This window comes from Oryctolagus cuniculus, chromosome 3 (assembly GCF_051225735.1).
Source record: "Oryctolagus cuniculus isolate XC-2025 breed Fujian yellow rabbit chromosome 3, ASM5122573v1, whole genome shotgun sequence".
Classification (NCBI taxonomy): domain Eukaryota; kingdom Metazoa; phylum Chordata; class Mammalia; order Lagomorpha; family Leporidae; genus Oryctolagus; species Oryctolagus cuniculus.
Window position 1 is genome coordinate 35609681 of NC_142869.1, and position 16392 is coordinate 35626072.

Below are 16392 nucleotides of genomic sequence, written 5' to 3' on the forward strand. Positions count from 1 at the left end.
AGAATCAAAAAGAAAAATTTCAGGTTTTCTTTTTTTCTGTGGTGGCTAATATACAGGGAGAGGATATAAATTGGGTCGACAGCAGATAATGTGGTATATACTTACAAATATTGCTTCACTGAGTCATATCATGTAAATGACATGTTAAAAAAAGAAATGGAGGGGTAAATAGGATTCTTGGGGTACTAGAAATGCTTTGTTCTTAATTCGGGTGTTGCTTATGAGTACAATCATTTGACAAAAAAACCTCAATCTGTATACTTAAGTACATTTATTGGTATATATACTATTAAGTACATTTTAAAATTATCTGATACAATTCAGCTCTACCACTTACTATTTATGCCACCTCCATAATTCATTTTCAACCTTAGTTTTCTGCTCATAAGAATGATGTGAAGGCGACGTGAGATGAGATTGATGAGAGAGCCATGTAAACCACAGAGTGCTTTGCAAATGTGAATTGTCAGTAATTCCAGAATATTGAACATTTATCCCTCTTCTCTGCCATGATATGTTTGGGAGTATCTAATCCAAAAGGGGAAAGACCTAAAATTTGCCTCTACACATGAGAAAATCACACTGCAGCATGCTGAAAACATTTACAAAATATATAATTAAAATGAAACTCAAAACTTCGTGATAAAATATTGATTCAGGGGCCGGCGCCATGGCTCACTTGGTTAATCCTCTGCCTGCAGCACCAGCATCCCATATGGGCACCGGGTCCTAGTCCCGGTTGCTCCTCTTCCAGTCCAGCTCTCTTCTGTGGCCCGGGAAAGCAGTGGAGGATGGCCCAGGTCCTTGGGCCTTGCACCACATGGGAGACCAGGAGGAAACACCTGGCTCCTGGCTTCGGATCGGTGCAGTGCACCGGCCATGGCGGCCATTTGTGGAGTGAACCAATGGAAGGAAGACCTTTCTCTCTGTTTCTCTCACTGTGTAACTCTGTCAAATTAAAAAGATACGTTGATGCAAACACTCAAAAAGAAGTCATGAAGTATCAATGCAACATAGTTTGCCTTATTTTGATGTTTGAAACAGTACCGTAGAATTCTGAAGAAAACCAACAGTGACGGTTGATTGAACCAAGTTCTCAGAGCTACGTGGTTTTTATCAAGACTCCTCACTGAACAGTTTTCTTCTGCTGGGAGAACATGCCCTTGTCAAATTGGTCAGCTTCTGTCTTGATTATGTGTGTGTGAGGCACTGGCCTTCAGATTCCCAACAGCACCGACATCATTACCACTGTATTAATCTCCTGTTGCTACCATAACAATTCAGCAAAAACACAGGAGGGTTGAACCACCATAGATCTATTATTTTACAGTTCTGGAGGTCAGAAGTTCAGAACTGGTCAGTGGAGATGCAGCCCTTTTGGATGCTGTAGGAGAGAATCTGTATCCTGCTTTTCTGAAACTTCTAGAGGCTGCCTGCCTTCCGTGGCTCAAAGGTCTCCCCTTCAATGACTTCCTTCCATCACTCCATGTCTACAGTTGCATCCTCTTCTCCAATCATCCTGAGTTCCTCTTGTAAGGGCCTTGTGATCACATTGGGCCCACCTGGGTAAACCAAGCTACTCTTCCCCAGCTCAAGACCCTTAATCACATGTGTGAAAGCACTGTAAGGCCACATATTCAGGTTCCCAATACTGTGGGCATCGTTGGGGTTGGGAAAATTATTCAGCCCATCACAATCATCAGCAACACTTATTGATCATTTTTGCATGCCAAGTACTATACATTAAACTACAAAAACCTTACATGGTTTTATTATCATTCTGTCTACTTTGTGGTCATGACAATGGAGCTGGAGAGGCTAAGTAACTTGCCCAAGGTCAACCAGCTCAAACTTTATCTCAGCTGCTCTGACTCCTGAGCCTAAAATCTCCACCAGTATGCTCAACAGGTGAATAAATTGTGATGAGACAATGATTGTACATCAATAATAATGACTACAACAATAGCAATCTTATATTTTTATACAGGTTTTTAATTTCCAAAGAACATTCCCAGAAATTTTCCATGAAATCGTCATACTATTCTGCATCTCATTTTTCCTGGAGCTGGTATTATGCAGTGTGTTAAGTCTCCTCTTATAACTCTGGCACTCCATATCAGAGTGCGAGTTTACGTCCTGGCTACTTTGCTTCCAATTCAACTTCCTGTTAATACACCTGAGAAGGCAGCAGATGATGGATCCAGTGCTTGGGCCCCTGCGCACGTGTGAGACCCAGACAGAGTTCCTGGCTCTGGCTCTGGCATTGCCCAGTCCTGGCTGTTGCAGTCCTTTGGGAAGTAAATCACCAGATGAAAGACATCCTCTTTCTTTCTCTCATCCTTTGTCATTCTGCCTTTAAAATAGATGTATCTCTTAAAATTAAAAAATAATTTAGTGGAGGTGGAATTTTTTAAATTTTATTTAAATACCAATGTTCCATATTAGGCCCTTCAGTGAAATTTAAGTACTTGTTTATTCTGTTGGTCTGTTCAACTGTGATCCCTTTAAGTAAAGGTAGAAAAAATTCCTTCTACCTCCAAAATGACAGTATAGTCAGTTGAGTACTGAAAATATTCAGTAAATATGTGGCTAATTGAATAGTTTATCTGAGGAACAGCTTTGTTTTAGAAGTCCTAAAGAACCTTCCTTAGGTTTGGTACACTGTTCTGTGATGAATGCCAATGAACTATAACATGTGGTATTCATATCCTTATGCAGTCTCCTCTCAGTTTCACTCAATGATGCATCTATAAGAACCTTGACCAACTGAATACAATGAAAGTGATGTTGTGCCAGCTGAATGCTATGCAAGCAAAGTTGTATCCAACCTTTCCTTGGCCTAGACAGTTATGTTCCTTCCATCTTGGAACCCTCTCTTGGAATACTGCCTTTGGAACCAGTCACCATACTGCAAAGTCGCCCAAGAAAGCCATATGGAGAGTTCCATATGGAAGAGGACTGCGGCCTCGCACCACAGCACTGAATTCCAGTAGAGGCTCCAGATGACCACAACCATCTACCACCACAGGGAACCACAGGGAACCGCAGGGAACTGAAGAACTGCCCGAACAACGCGCAGAATTGGGAGGAAGACTGAGTTGTTATTTTTGAGCTCCTGGATTTTGAGGTGGTTTTCTGCGTAGCAATGGACAACCAGAATCAGCAGCACAGGAATACCATGCTCTTCCTCCTTCCCAAGCACAGCTGGAGGGGTCATGACTCTGGGTGGAGGAAGCAGAAACTCTTGTCCCCTGCAAGCCTTTGAATGGCTACCAGAGCTTGGCGTCTCCTTGCAGGGGAGAGAGGGGGAGTAGAACTGTGGCTTGCAGAGTTTGGGGACGTGCATTTGGGCAGTTTGGAGGGGGATTGCTGGGCTCTCGTGCTGATTTTAATCCTCGGAAGCGGATGAAGTGACACGTGCTCTCCTTCTCCCTTCCCAGTGGTTTCACCTTCTACTCCTGACGAGGTCATTTTTGTTTCTTGCTGTTGAGAAAGGCAGGCTGTGTGTGCAGCCTTTTGATGCCTTGCTTGGCCATAAGGATTTTCTCTTATTTGTAGAAGTTAATATAGAGAGTATGAGATGTGTTTGGATGTCATACCACTGAATATATAGTTACAAATATTTCTTCACTGAATCATACCGCATGTTCTCATGTACACCTTTCTTTCCCCCATGTTATGATCATCGTCATGAAGCCCTTACTTTATGATCTGCATCTCTGTTTTCAAGATAAGTGGTATATATTTGTATGTATACAATTTCTTCCTTTGAAGTAACTGTAGCAAAATGTTAACAACTGTTAAGTTTTAAAACAAAAAGTATATACATGTGTATTTTTTAAGTCCTTCAGAAAAAAAAAAAATGGGCCTTGGGCCATGAGCATCTCCTTATCAAGAGAAAGCTCTTTTGTTCTGCATCAGCACACACATCAGAAGTCCTCAGACATGCCCCAGCTTTCTGTGCTGGAGGTTCGGGATTCTACTGCAGCATAAAGTGGGTTGAAAGTAGTTGCTTTTGCTTTGTGGCCTGAGAAGTAGACCTTCTGGCCATGGGACACATACCTTGCAAGGGGCCATATCTTGCCATACACAATCTCTTCTCTCCTGATCTGACTCAGTGTTGCCCTTGGTGTATGTGTTGATTGTTCTCCGTCACCTCAAAAAGCATTAGTCTTTTGCCAAGGTGGCAGTGATCTGCCTATTTACCTTGGCCATACTCATGCTATATTCTATCCTGTGGCACAGCCTGATGGTCAGCAAACCATGAAACACTTGCTTTGCAGCCTTTTAGTTTCTGTCTTGAATTCCTGTTTGATACAGGATGTTTTTCAAAGAAAATCTAGTTCTCTGATGTAAATAAAAATAAATATAAAACAAAACAGATTTCATCCCTGAAGCTAAGTGACTTGAATTACGTAAGGAGACATGCCTTGAAGGCTCTTGGGTTTCATGCAGAAGATCCCCTGATGTTGATTCACAGAAGGTTCATGGGTTAGTGACAAGAGGGAGAGTCCAGGTGACAACATCGCTTGAAGATTTATTGCCAAGGAGTGTCTCCTGAATGGAGAAAACACTCTTTACACTCCACATTTCCTTGTTAGTCTCTCTTCCTCAACCCCTCTCTGAGGCCCTACACAAGAAATCAAAACCTTGATTGTGTGTGCATTTGGTCCAGTATGAGCTCCTTATGCTTGTGTGTTTGTGTGGGGAGGGATGAGACAAAAGACTACTTGGATGGGACCTGAGGTTTATGCAGAGGACAGATGAAAGGCAGTGGTGAAAAGGGAGCGGGTGAATATAACTGAGGTTCTACATTCTTGCTCCCATTTCCTTTGTCTACCACCTCCCAATGTAAACTGTATTTGGCACTGACAAAGGAGCAGCATGGAAAGGGAGAAAGTAGGCTAAACTGCAACAGGACCCAATCCCTTATCCCTAACCTTGCCAAGATAAAACAAGAAATAAGAATAGTTGTTTTTTAATAAGAAAACAGCTGTTTATGTAAAACATACATTGATAGCTTGAAATGAATGTTGATTGCATTGTTTAATTAGCTGGTCCTATTTGTTAGTGTTTATTGTTAGCCAAGTATTATTCTAAGCACTTTGCAAATATTTGTTGGATCATTATAACATTTCTTAACATCCTCATAACATCCATGAGATAGGTAGAGTTTAGTACTCTTTATCTCCATTTTGTAGAAGAGGAAAACAAGGACTGGACTTATAAAGATTTTATATAACAGAGTTCCTATATCTAGCAAAAAAAAATTAAGGATCCCCAGTTAAATTTGAATTTAAAAATAGCAACCAATAATCTTTTAGAAAATGGATATACTGGGGCCCAGTGCTGTGGCATAGCAGGTAAAGCTGCTGCCTGCAGTACCAGCATCCCATATGGGTACCAGTTCAAGTTCCAGCTGCTCTACTTCCGATCCAGTTCTTTGCTATGGCTGGGAAAGCAGTAGAGGATGTCCCAAGGGCTTGGGTCCCTGCACCCACATAAGAGACCTGGAAGAAGCTCCTGGCTCCTGGCTTAAGATCAGTGCAGCTCCAACCTTTGCAGCCAACTGGGGAGTGAATCATTGGATGGAAGACCTCTCTCTCTCTGCCTCTCCTTCTCTCTGTGTGTAACTCTGACTTTCAAATAAATAAAATAAATCTTTAAAAAAAAGATTTCATGGAAAATGGAATTAAAAGATGTTTATTTAAAAAAAAAGAGTTCAACCAATGGTATTAAGTAGAACAAAAAATACTAAAAGGAATAAAATAGTAAGTTGTTCCACAATAGTCAGGACAAGGCTGATCAAGTCATTGTTTCTCATAGTGTCCATTTCACTTAACAGGTTTCCCTTTTAGGTGCTCATTTCATTGTCACAGATCAGGGAGGACATATGATATTTGTCCCTTTGGGACTGGCTTATTTCACTCAGCATGATGTTTTCCAGATTCCTCTATTTTGTTGCAAATGACTGAATTTCATTTTTTACTGCTGTATAGTATTCTATAGAGTACATATCCCATAATTTAGTATTTTTTGTTCTACTTAATACCATTGGTTGAACTCTTTAATTAACACACAATTATTCTTAGGCATTTAAAATTAACTGAAAAGTGATCCCTGTTAAATATAAGAGTGGGAGTAAGAGAGGGAGGAGAGCACATGCTCATTCAGACTTACCCCTAATGGTAGAGCTAGAAACATGCCAAGGAATTCCAATTCAATTCAATCCCATCAAGGTGGCACGTACCAATGCCGTCTTACCAATCAAAGTGATCAGTTTCAGTTCATAATTGATCATAATGATAGGATTAGGTGTCAAAGGGATCACATAAATAAGACCAGTGTCTGCTAATAATAACTGATAGAATTAAAAAGGAGAGAATGATCCAGCATGGGAAGTGGGATACACAGTAGAGTCATAGAATGGCAGATGTCCTAAATAGCACTCTGGCCTCAGAATCAGCCCTTAAGACATCCAGCTAAAATGCCCTTGAGAGTTTCACAGGCATGGAAAGCCAAAACTCTGGCAAAAAAAAAAAAAAAATGACCTAAATGAAATATCTGTGAGTGAGATCCCAGTGGAAAGAACAGGCCATTGAAGAAGGAGGTACCTTTCTCTGAAGGGAAGAGAGAACTTCCATTTTGATTATGGCCTTGTCTAAATAAGATTGGAGTTGGCAAACTCAATAGGTTTCCATAGCCTTGGCAGCTCATGACAAGAGCCTCGGGTGATTACTGACATCATAAATAAGAGTGTCAATTGTCAAATCAACAACAGGAGTCACTGTGCACTTACTCCCATGTAGGATCTCTGTCCTTAATGTGTTGTACTGTGCGAATTAACAGTATAACTAGTACTCATACAGTACTTTATACTTTGTGTTTCTGTGGGGGTACAAACTATTGAAATCTATACTTAGTACATACTAAGTTGATCTCCTATATATAGATAATTGAAAATGAATCTTGATGAAGAATGGGATGGGAGAGGGAGTGGGAGATGGGATGGTTGTGGGTGGGAGGGAGGTTATGAGGGGAAAAGCCGCTATAATCCAAAAATTGTACTTTGGAAATTTATAGTTATTAAATAAAAGTTGAAAAAATAAAAGAAAGTAGAAAATGGGTGTACCAAAACCTCTTGCTAACAAACCAAACATTGCATGTAATATCTAGACCACACTTAGATTAAAAGAAATTTTTGTTCATTTCAAAGTTGTATAAAACTGCCCCCTCGTATTTTATCTGGCAACCTGTACTTCAAGAACAGACTTGGCCGGCACCGCGGCTCAATAGGCTAATCCTCTGCCTAGCGGCGCCGGCACACTGGGTTCTAGTCCCAGTCGGGGTGCCGGATTCTGTCCTGGTTGCCCCTCTTCCAGGCCAGCTCTCTGCTATGTCCAGGGAGTGCAGTGGGGGATGGCCCAAGTGCTTGGGCCCTGCACCCCATGGGAGACCAGGAGAAGCACCTGGCTCTTGGCTTCAGATCAGCGCGGTGCGCCATTGGAGGGTGAACCAACGGGCAAAAGGAAGACCTTTCTCTGTCTCTCTCTGTCCACTCTGCCTGTCCAAAAAAAAAAAAAAAAAAAAAAAAGAAGAAGAAGAACAGACTTACAGAATGTGCTTCAAGATTTCATCCCAGAAAGTGTGGATTTTAACTGTCTGGGCTCTTATGTTCCTTGTAACATTCCCTCCAGCGAAGCTGTGCTTTCTCTCTAAGGAATAAAAGTTGTTTTCTTTCTCTTTCCTGGAAGGGTGGCCAGTAATTTATATCCAGTGACCACAGTGTTCCTGGATCCAGAAGCGAATTGAGAAGCTTCCATTTTTCAAGGTCTGGGCCCTTGAAGCCGTGGGCCTGGTTTGTCTGAAAAGGTAAAGATTTCTTAGGACTAAAAGGTCCAGTCATAAGTTGGGAGACTGGGAGGCTAGAACCTGCACAGGGGTGGGGCTCCTGAAGGTGTGTCTGAGCAAACTAGACATGCGCATGCCACACGTGGAGACTTTAGCCAACATCCCCGCTGTTCAACTCTGGCATGGAGGGACAGAGTTATTTGCCTCCCAGGGGACCACGAGGGCTTTGGCTGAAGAGCCCAGAAATGACTGCAGTAACCCCACCCTAATTCTGTTTGAACAATGAAATCCATGAATGACTTCAAAGGGAGAAAAATGGTGAATTTCCCTGTCATACTGTGTGGAAATGCATTCCAGTATTGTTTAAAAAAATATGTTTAATGAGCTGTCACACTATGTTCCTGGAACTTACAAACTATACTCTGATTTGATCCCTACAACAGCCTTTTTACCATTTGGATCAAACCATAACATTGGAGACTGCTTGCACTTATAAACACGACCTAAGACTCACATTCCTAATCATCCCTATTGTACCACCTCTCTCAATTCAAAACCCAATTTTAAACTTCATCCAAGCCTAGCACTTTAATCCCCTGATTATTGGGAGGTGGAGGGGAGATATGGAGGGAGATCTGGAGGTGCAGGGAGCCTTTTCCCTTAAATTTTGCATAAGAAATCCATGACCAAACATCAGATGCTGCTAGATAAAAAGATCATATTTAAAAGAATTGATATTTTCTTCCAGAATTAAGTGCCCTCCCTTTTACAATATTGGGATTAAAATTTTTTTTTGACAGGCAGAGTTAGACAGTGAGAGAGAGAGAGAGAGAGAAAGGTCTTCCTTCCATTGGTTCACCCTCCAAACGCCACTACAGCTGGCACGCTGCGCTGATCCAAAGCCGGGAGCCAGGTGCTTCCTCCTGGTCTCCCATGCGGGTGCAGGGCCCAAGCACTTGGGCCATCCTCCACTGCCTTCCCAGGTCACAGCAGAGAGCTGGACTGGAAGAGGAGCAACCAGGATAGAATCCCATGCCCCAACTGGGACTAGAACCCAGAGTGCCGGCGCAGCAGGCGGAGGATTAGCCTAGTAAGCCATGGTGCTGGCCAGGATTAAAAATTTAAATATAGGGAGTAGGCATTTAGCCTAGCAGTTAAGATATCCACACCCCACATTGGAGTTCCTGGATTCAGTTCCCAATTCTGGCCCCCAACTCACTTCCTGCAATGTAGACCCTGGAGAGGCAGTAGTGATCAAATAATTGGGTTTCTGTCACTCATGTAGGAGACCTGGCTTGAGTTTTCAGCTCTCAGCTTTGGTCCTGGTCCAGTCCTAGCCATTGAAGATATTTGGGGAGTTATCAAGCAGATGAGAGCCCTCCCCTTCATCATGTGTTTCTGTTTATCTCTCTGCCTCTCAAATGAATAAATACATTTTAATTTAAACATAGATATCATATAGATATTATGAAACATTAGATGAGAGTGGACTTCTTGCTACCACATGATGTGACATGACACTGGTCTTAGCCATGCATGCCCACATCTAGATTGTTCTGCGACAGTCATGGCTGAGTCACCTTTCTTGACAGTTAATGCTCCTTTTGGACCCCATGAAGGGCCCTGTAGGGATTAGAAATTCAGCACCCTCAAAAAATTCAAAGATGATTACAACATGAATCAGCAACTAATAGCAACTTTTCTCCCTTAAAGTCACATCTTTCATATAAGCAATACTAATTATGCTGTTTAGTTTTGTTTTTCCACGACGAATGACAAGAAATATGTATAACTAAGGGACTGGCTGACAGAAGTGAAGAAATATGAGACAACTAAAACAGAGAATGAAAAATAATGAGAAAAATGATTAAAAGAACTGAATTGTGTGGCTTGCTCTACTGGTAATGAGCCTGAACTAAATGAAGAAGTTGCATATATTTATGGAACCTGCAGGAGAGATAGAGGGGAGTCATTTCCCCCCTAATACCTAACTGGGTTTTGTTTTCAAACTGGGTGAATAATCTGAAAGCAACATGAAAAATCCATCCTGAGTTTGCCTTGACAGTGTCCTACAAAAGGAGGTAAGTCCTAAGTTTCTGCTTTCTCCTCCCTGGTCCTTTGAGGGAGGACATTTCATGCCCAATCCTACTCAGTTCCATCTCCCCACATCAGTATATTCATTGCTGCCCCCACCCTACTCCCGATCTGCTTAACAACATTATTATATGTATCTGATCCACCTCCCTTCCACCCTGTATTAATTTGTGTGGGTGTGTAACAAATTACTCCAAATTTGTTGACTTCAGAACAGCACAAATTAATTCTCTTCTCATGCTGGAAGCTGAAGTCTGATGTTGAGATTTTGGCAGCACTACACTCGAGGGAAGAACCCTTTGTTCCTTCCCTCTTCTGGGGGCTGCAGGCGTTCCCCGATTTGAGTCTAAAATTCCAGTCTCTGCCTGGTCCCCCATTTCCTTCTGCCTTTTTCACACAAGGATATTTGTCACTGGGTGCAGAGCCCACCTAGATAATCCAGTATTATCTCATCTCAAGTTCATTCATTACATTTGCAAATATCTCTTTTCAATATAAGGTCACAGTCACAGGTTTTAGGTGGATATATCTTTTGAAGCGAGCCATCCTTGAACCCACTATACCTCTTCTCCTGTTCCCTAGGAAAGAGACTAATAAATCAGAAAAATCTGTTCAGAACCCACCAAGGAACTTTAACACTCCCTTTCTTTATCTCTCCAATCTGCTCACATTCAAGAACACCATTCTTCTGTAAACTACCCCTCAAAACTCCCTTGAAACTGATAATCTACTTGGCTTTTGAGTTCTGTATGAGTATTTTCAGCTCTCATTCTAGCTCTAAATTCCATTGCACTTCCTTCATCACTTTATTAGGTTGATAAACTTAGATATCCAAGACGGTGTCCTGTTGAAGCCTGTTTGTTCCAGTGTCTTTTCTGGTTGGCATCCCTTCAGCTCTCCAAATCCTACTGTGGACGACATCCCTAACTGGAACGTGTTTTCTTTTGGAGGAAAGATTTGAGGGACAACTTGCAGATAGGATTCTGTCCAATGAGTGACAAAGAATGAGGAGAAGAAGGTGGTCTTGGTCTGAACTTGCAAATTTGTGGGCGAAGAGAAGGGTGGGGGAGACTTTAAGGAGAGAGTTGGCAGACAGAATATGTCGGTGTTGCACAGGCGAAGACTCCTGTTCCACTCAGGGCACAATGAACATCTAGTAACAGCCGTGGCCTCAGTATCAATATCTAAAATTCTCTTAGAGCAATTAGCTTTGAAGGTTGAGTCTCTGATCCAGTCCTGTTTGGTTAGGGAAAATATGGTCTCTACAAGTTTGCAGTCAAAACACTCCCCAGAGAGACTGGGTAACAATGTAGGGGGATTTTTTTATTCCTTTACGCAAGGAACCCAGAGATTCTGACTCTCATGGAAAGTGCTCATAGAATATGGCCTTATCCAGATGTCCTAAACAGCACTCTGGTCTCAGAATCAGCCCTTAAGGCATGCGGATCCGGCTGAAAAGCCCATGAGAGTATTTCAGGCATGGGAAGCCAAGACACTCTGACAAACAAAACAAAACAAAAAACAAAAACAAAACAAAACAAAACCACCTAAATGAAAGATCTCCGCGAATGAGATCCCAGTGGAAAGGAGGTACCTTTCTCTGAAGGGAGGAGAGAACTTCCACTTTGACCATGGCCTTGTCTAAATATGATCAGAGTTGGTGAACTCAAAAGGCTTCCATAGCCTTGGCAACTCATGACAAGAGCCTAGGGTGATTACTGACACCATAAACAAGAGTGTCAATTTGTCAAGTCAACAACAGGAGTCACTGTGCACTTACTCCTCATGTAGGATCTCTGTCCTTAATGTGTTGTACATTGTGATTTAATGCTATAACTATTTTTCACTTTGTGTTTCTATGTAGGTGCAAACTGTTGAAATCTTTACTTAATGTATGCTAAACTGATCTTCTGTATATAAAGAGAAACAAAAATGAATCTTGATGTGAATGGAAGGAGAGAGGGAACGGGAAAGGGGAGGGTTGCGGGTGGGAGGGAAATTATGGGGGGGGAAGCCATTGTAATCCATAAGCTGTACCTTGGAAATTTATATTCATTAAATAAAAGTTAAAAAAAAGAATATGGCCTTATCCTCACTTCTTTGTCTCCATTCACACACAGAACACAATTAAAGAGCTCAGTCCATTATTCTTTTATTCTTTGGTCTGAAGGAACATGTTTGACTTCTTGCTACCTTCACAGTCCAAGATATCAACACAGTGTGAAAGTGTACAGTCACTTCAGAAAACAGTGTGTAAGTTTCTTAAAAAATTAGCCAGCAGTTCTACTGTTAGGTACTTATCTGAGAGGAGTGAAAGTACGTACTCATTATGAAAGTTGTGCAGGAATACTGACAACAAAGCTGTTAAAAACTGGACCAGTCCCAAATACTTATCAACAGAATTGATAAACATGCTAGGATATAGTCAAACAGTGGATATGAGTCAGCAATCGAAAAAGAATAATTGATTAAATCAATCACCGAGTCCTATGAGTTCTACTTCCAAATATATGCTTCCCTCCATCTCATTATCACCGTCTTTATCTAAGCTTCCATAATCACCCCCTGTAGTGATGAATGCAACAGTCTTTATCTGGCGTCTCCTTATCTGCTTTTCCTTCTTCAAATCCATTCCCCTCCCTACAGCCAGAGTGATTTTCGGAAAGCAACACAAGTCCGCTCTTGGCACTTGTTCACAACAACCCTTTAGCGGCTGCCCTTTTCCTCTTTGATAAAGCCTAAAACCTCCATAGTCCACAAAGCCCTACAGAGTCTGTGCCTTCTTGATGCTCCTCCTGCTGTTGCTCCTTGTCCACCATGCTGCAGCCACCCTGGCCTTCTCCCAGTCTCCAGTGGGTCAAACTCCATTAGGCAGCCGGCGCCGCGGCTCACTAGGCTAATCCTCCGCCTAGCGGCGCCGGCACACCGGGTTCTAGTCCCGGTTGGGGCGCCGGATTCTGTCCCGGTTGCCCCTCTTCCAGGCCAGCCCTCTGCTGTGGCCAGGGAGTGCAGTGGAGGATGGCCCAGGTGCTTGGGCCCTGCACCCCATGGGAGACCAGGAAAAGCACCTGGCTCCTGGCTCCTGCCATCGGATCAGCGCGATGCGCTGGCCGCAGCGCGCCGGCCGCGGCGGCCATTGGAGGGTGAACCAACGGCAAAGGAAGACCTTTCTCTCTGTCTCTCTCTCTCACTGTCCACTCTGCCTGTCAAAAAAAAAAAAAAAAAAAAAAAAAACAAAACTCCATTAGGCACAGGGGCCTGGCTATGGTGAGTCTGCCTGCCACACATCACTTCCCAGCTTCTTCTGGTGAACTTACTCCTAAGTCTCCTCCAGAAGAGGGGAAACCCAGGAAGGGTGGCTCAGCCTCACTTCAGCTGGGACTCCAGCGTGCTTTCTGCGGGAGTCCTCTGCTTTCTTCTCCAGGTACCATTGCTGGTACCATTACAGGATTTAGAGCGATCATTCACTTTTTATTGTATTGGTTTCCTATTGTTGTTGTAACAAATTTACACAGACTTGCTGACTTAAAATGACACAAATTTATTATCTTACAGTCCTGGAAGTCAGAAATCTAAAATTAATTTTATTGGGTCAAAATCAAGGCTTTGGTGGAGGATCCTTTGTGTGTGTGTGTGTATGTGTGTGTGCGTGTGTGCATGCACCTTTTACAGTTGTAAAGATCACCTTCAATCCTTGGTCATGGCCCATCATCCATCTCCAGAGTTAGCAGTGTAAGGTCTCTCTTCTAACCTGTTTCATTTCCGCGTCTCTAACTCTTTCCTCCTGTCTCCTTCTAAGCGTCTTGTGTTTACATGGAGTGCACTGGAGTAATCTGGGACAATCTCTCCTTCACAAGATCCTTAATTTAACAACAGCTGCACAGTCCTTTTTACTATGCATTATAAGGTAACATTCACAGGTTCTGGGAATTTTGGGTGTGGATACAGTTAGGGACCAAATTTGAGTCTTATTGCATTCCACTTCTCTCAAAGTTTTACATTCCACAAAGGAATGGAACCTTGAGTGTCTTGTTCACTGCTGAACTCATGGCCTAGCAATTGCTTTGCACAGAATTAAGTGTGAATTTCAAATAGTTCATGGAAAACATGAAAAACCTGTGTAGATTCCAAAAATTTTGCAAAGTAAACTTATCTTTTAATTTCATTTCCCACAATATTTTTGAAGCACCCTAGTAGGTACTAATTCATTTGCTTGATAAAACAATAGCATCAAAGCCACTTGCATATAGACAGCTTAGATTTCATAATTTTGTTTCAAGTTTAAGACTAGATTATTTTTTGTAGCTCTGTAACCACTAAGAAAGGAAGACTTGTTTTACTTGCATTTCTTGGTCCCAAACCAAAGTTGTTCTAGAAAATCAGTTGAATCATGAACCAGTTCTTCACCAAATTCATCCTGTGTTAAATTATCTCTGCCTAATATTTAATTCTTGAACCCCTCCTGTTTTGAAAGTGTTCTCACCTTCCTCACACACGAGAGAAATCACATGAATCAGCATACATCTTTCAGCTCAGCAGGCTTCTAAGAGCTTTAAGCCCATGCAATGCTTCTACATGCCAGATTTCTTCAGATTCATTCCTCATCCTCAACACACCGTTTCACTGGCAACTTCACAATGGAGAACCTGGTATCAGTATTCTGAGAGCCAGAGGATAGCATAAAAAATTAGAATAATTGTAACTCAGTTATGCTAATACTGTTTAGCCTCTGCCACACTGGGAATCTTTCAGATGAGGAAATGAGAAGAGGAGATGTCAGAATGAATGTGTCTGTGCTTCACCAAACACACTATAACTGCACATGAAAAATATTTCAGACTGGAAACTTTCTTGGATACATGAAATGAGTGAATTCTTCCAATTAGTTAAAAATTGTAAAGTCAATCAAGCCCAATTACATGATATCATTTAATTAAAAAAAGAAAGCTGGATATTTGAGTTTAAAAAATTTGCAGTTATTTTATTCATATGAAGATATGGTCTGAATGTAAGCACATTATTCAATTGGTAAATGAAATAATTAACCAAATAAGTTTAGGAAACTTTAAATCTAATTCTGCCAATGAACAACTCCCTGTTGCATCTAGTCTGTTTTGAAATCTTGGCTTATGCTGCGAGGATCTTAGGAAGAAGACAAGAAAACACAGATTAAGCGATGGTTAAACCCATTGTCTCCACCTGGCCTTGCCTGGACTTAGAGAACAATGCCTGGACATATGAGGCTATAGAGCACTGATTTCTCACACAGAAGCCAACTCAGTTGGGATTAGCTTCAAGAATGTGCTCTTCTGTTTAGCTAGGAGCAGAGTTCTCCTCCAAAACAAACGCTTGTGCGTGTTCAGCTCATTGCTTGTCTATGCATATCCCCACATGCAGAGAATGCCTCCAACCGCAAGTGACAACCACGCGCCTTTATGGCTGTCTTTGCACCAAGGTGAGGAAGGAGACTATTTAGCTCTCTGCAGCATGTGATCTCATCAGCTGCTGACCCTCCAATGCAATTATCTGGATAAAGGACTTAGCTGCACTTGGAATCATTATATAGCAACTTATGCTGTCTATTAAGAAATATTCATTAATAGAGTACTATTTTGAGTTATATAGTTGGTTGGTACAAAAGATTCTCAGGCTTCATGACAGAAAATTCACTGTACACTTTTTTCCCTAAAAAAAAAAAAAAGAAAATTCACTGTACAAAAAAAATAGATACTTACTTTAAGCAAAGAGAAGCAATGCTAAAGAGAAATATGGCCAGTAGTGTTATGAATCACTAGCCCCCTATTTTTGGATATGCAGTTCTTTATTTCTGAACATGGATGTTTGAAGAATAGATGCACATTTTATCATGAGAGGGAGGGTGTCATTTACATTACTAAAAATATTATGAGATTTATAATTCCAGGTCTTATAAAGCCGTTACCTCCCCCAGCCCCTGTGGCATTTGGATTTCTTTCGAGGTAGGGGTGAATGTTGGGCCCACCTTTCTGATTCTCAGAAAGCCATTATTGCTACAAGCACTGTCTACAAACTAACTACTCATCATTATAACCCAAACATTTATTCCAGCAGTAGAGGCTCACCACAAATGACACAGACTTTGAATTGAATCCTTTGTGTACCAGCAGATAAATGATTTCCATCATTGTATGAGGAAGCTTCATAATGGGATGTATATTCCTTAGCAACCTCTCTGTTGGGGCTGGAGCAAAAAGAACCTGTCTATTCAATATCTATATTAATTTCTGATTCCTGCTATAATGAATCAACATAAGCTCAGTTTAAAAATCACAAATTTGGGGTGGGTGTTTGGCCTACAAGTAAGCTGCTGGTTGGGATGCCTGTGTACATATTGGAGTGCTGGGGTTCAAGTCCTGCCTCTGCTCTTGCTTCCTGCTAATGAAGACCCTGGGAGTGAGCAGTAATCCT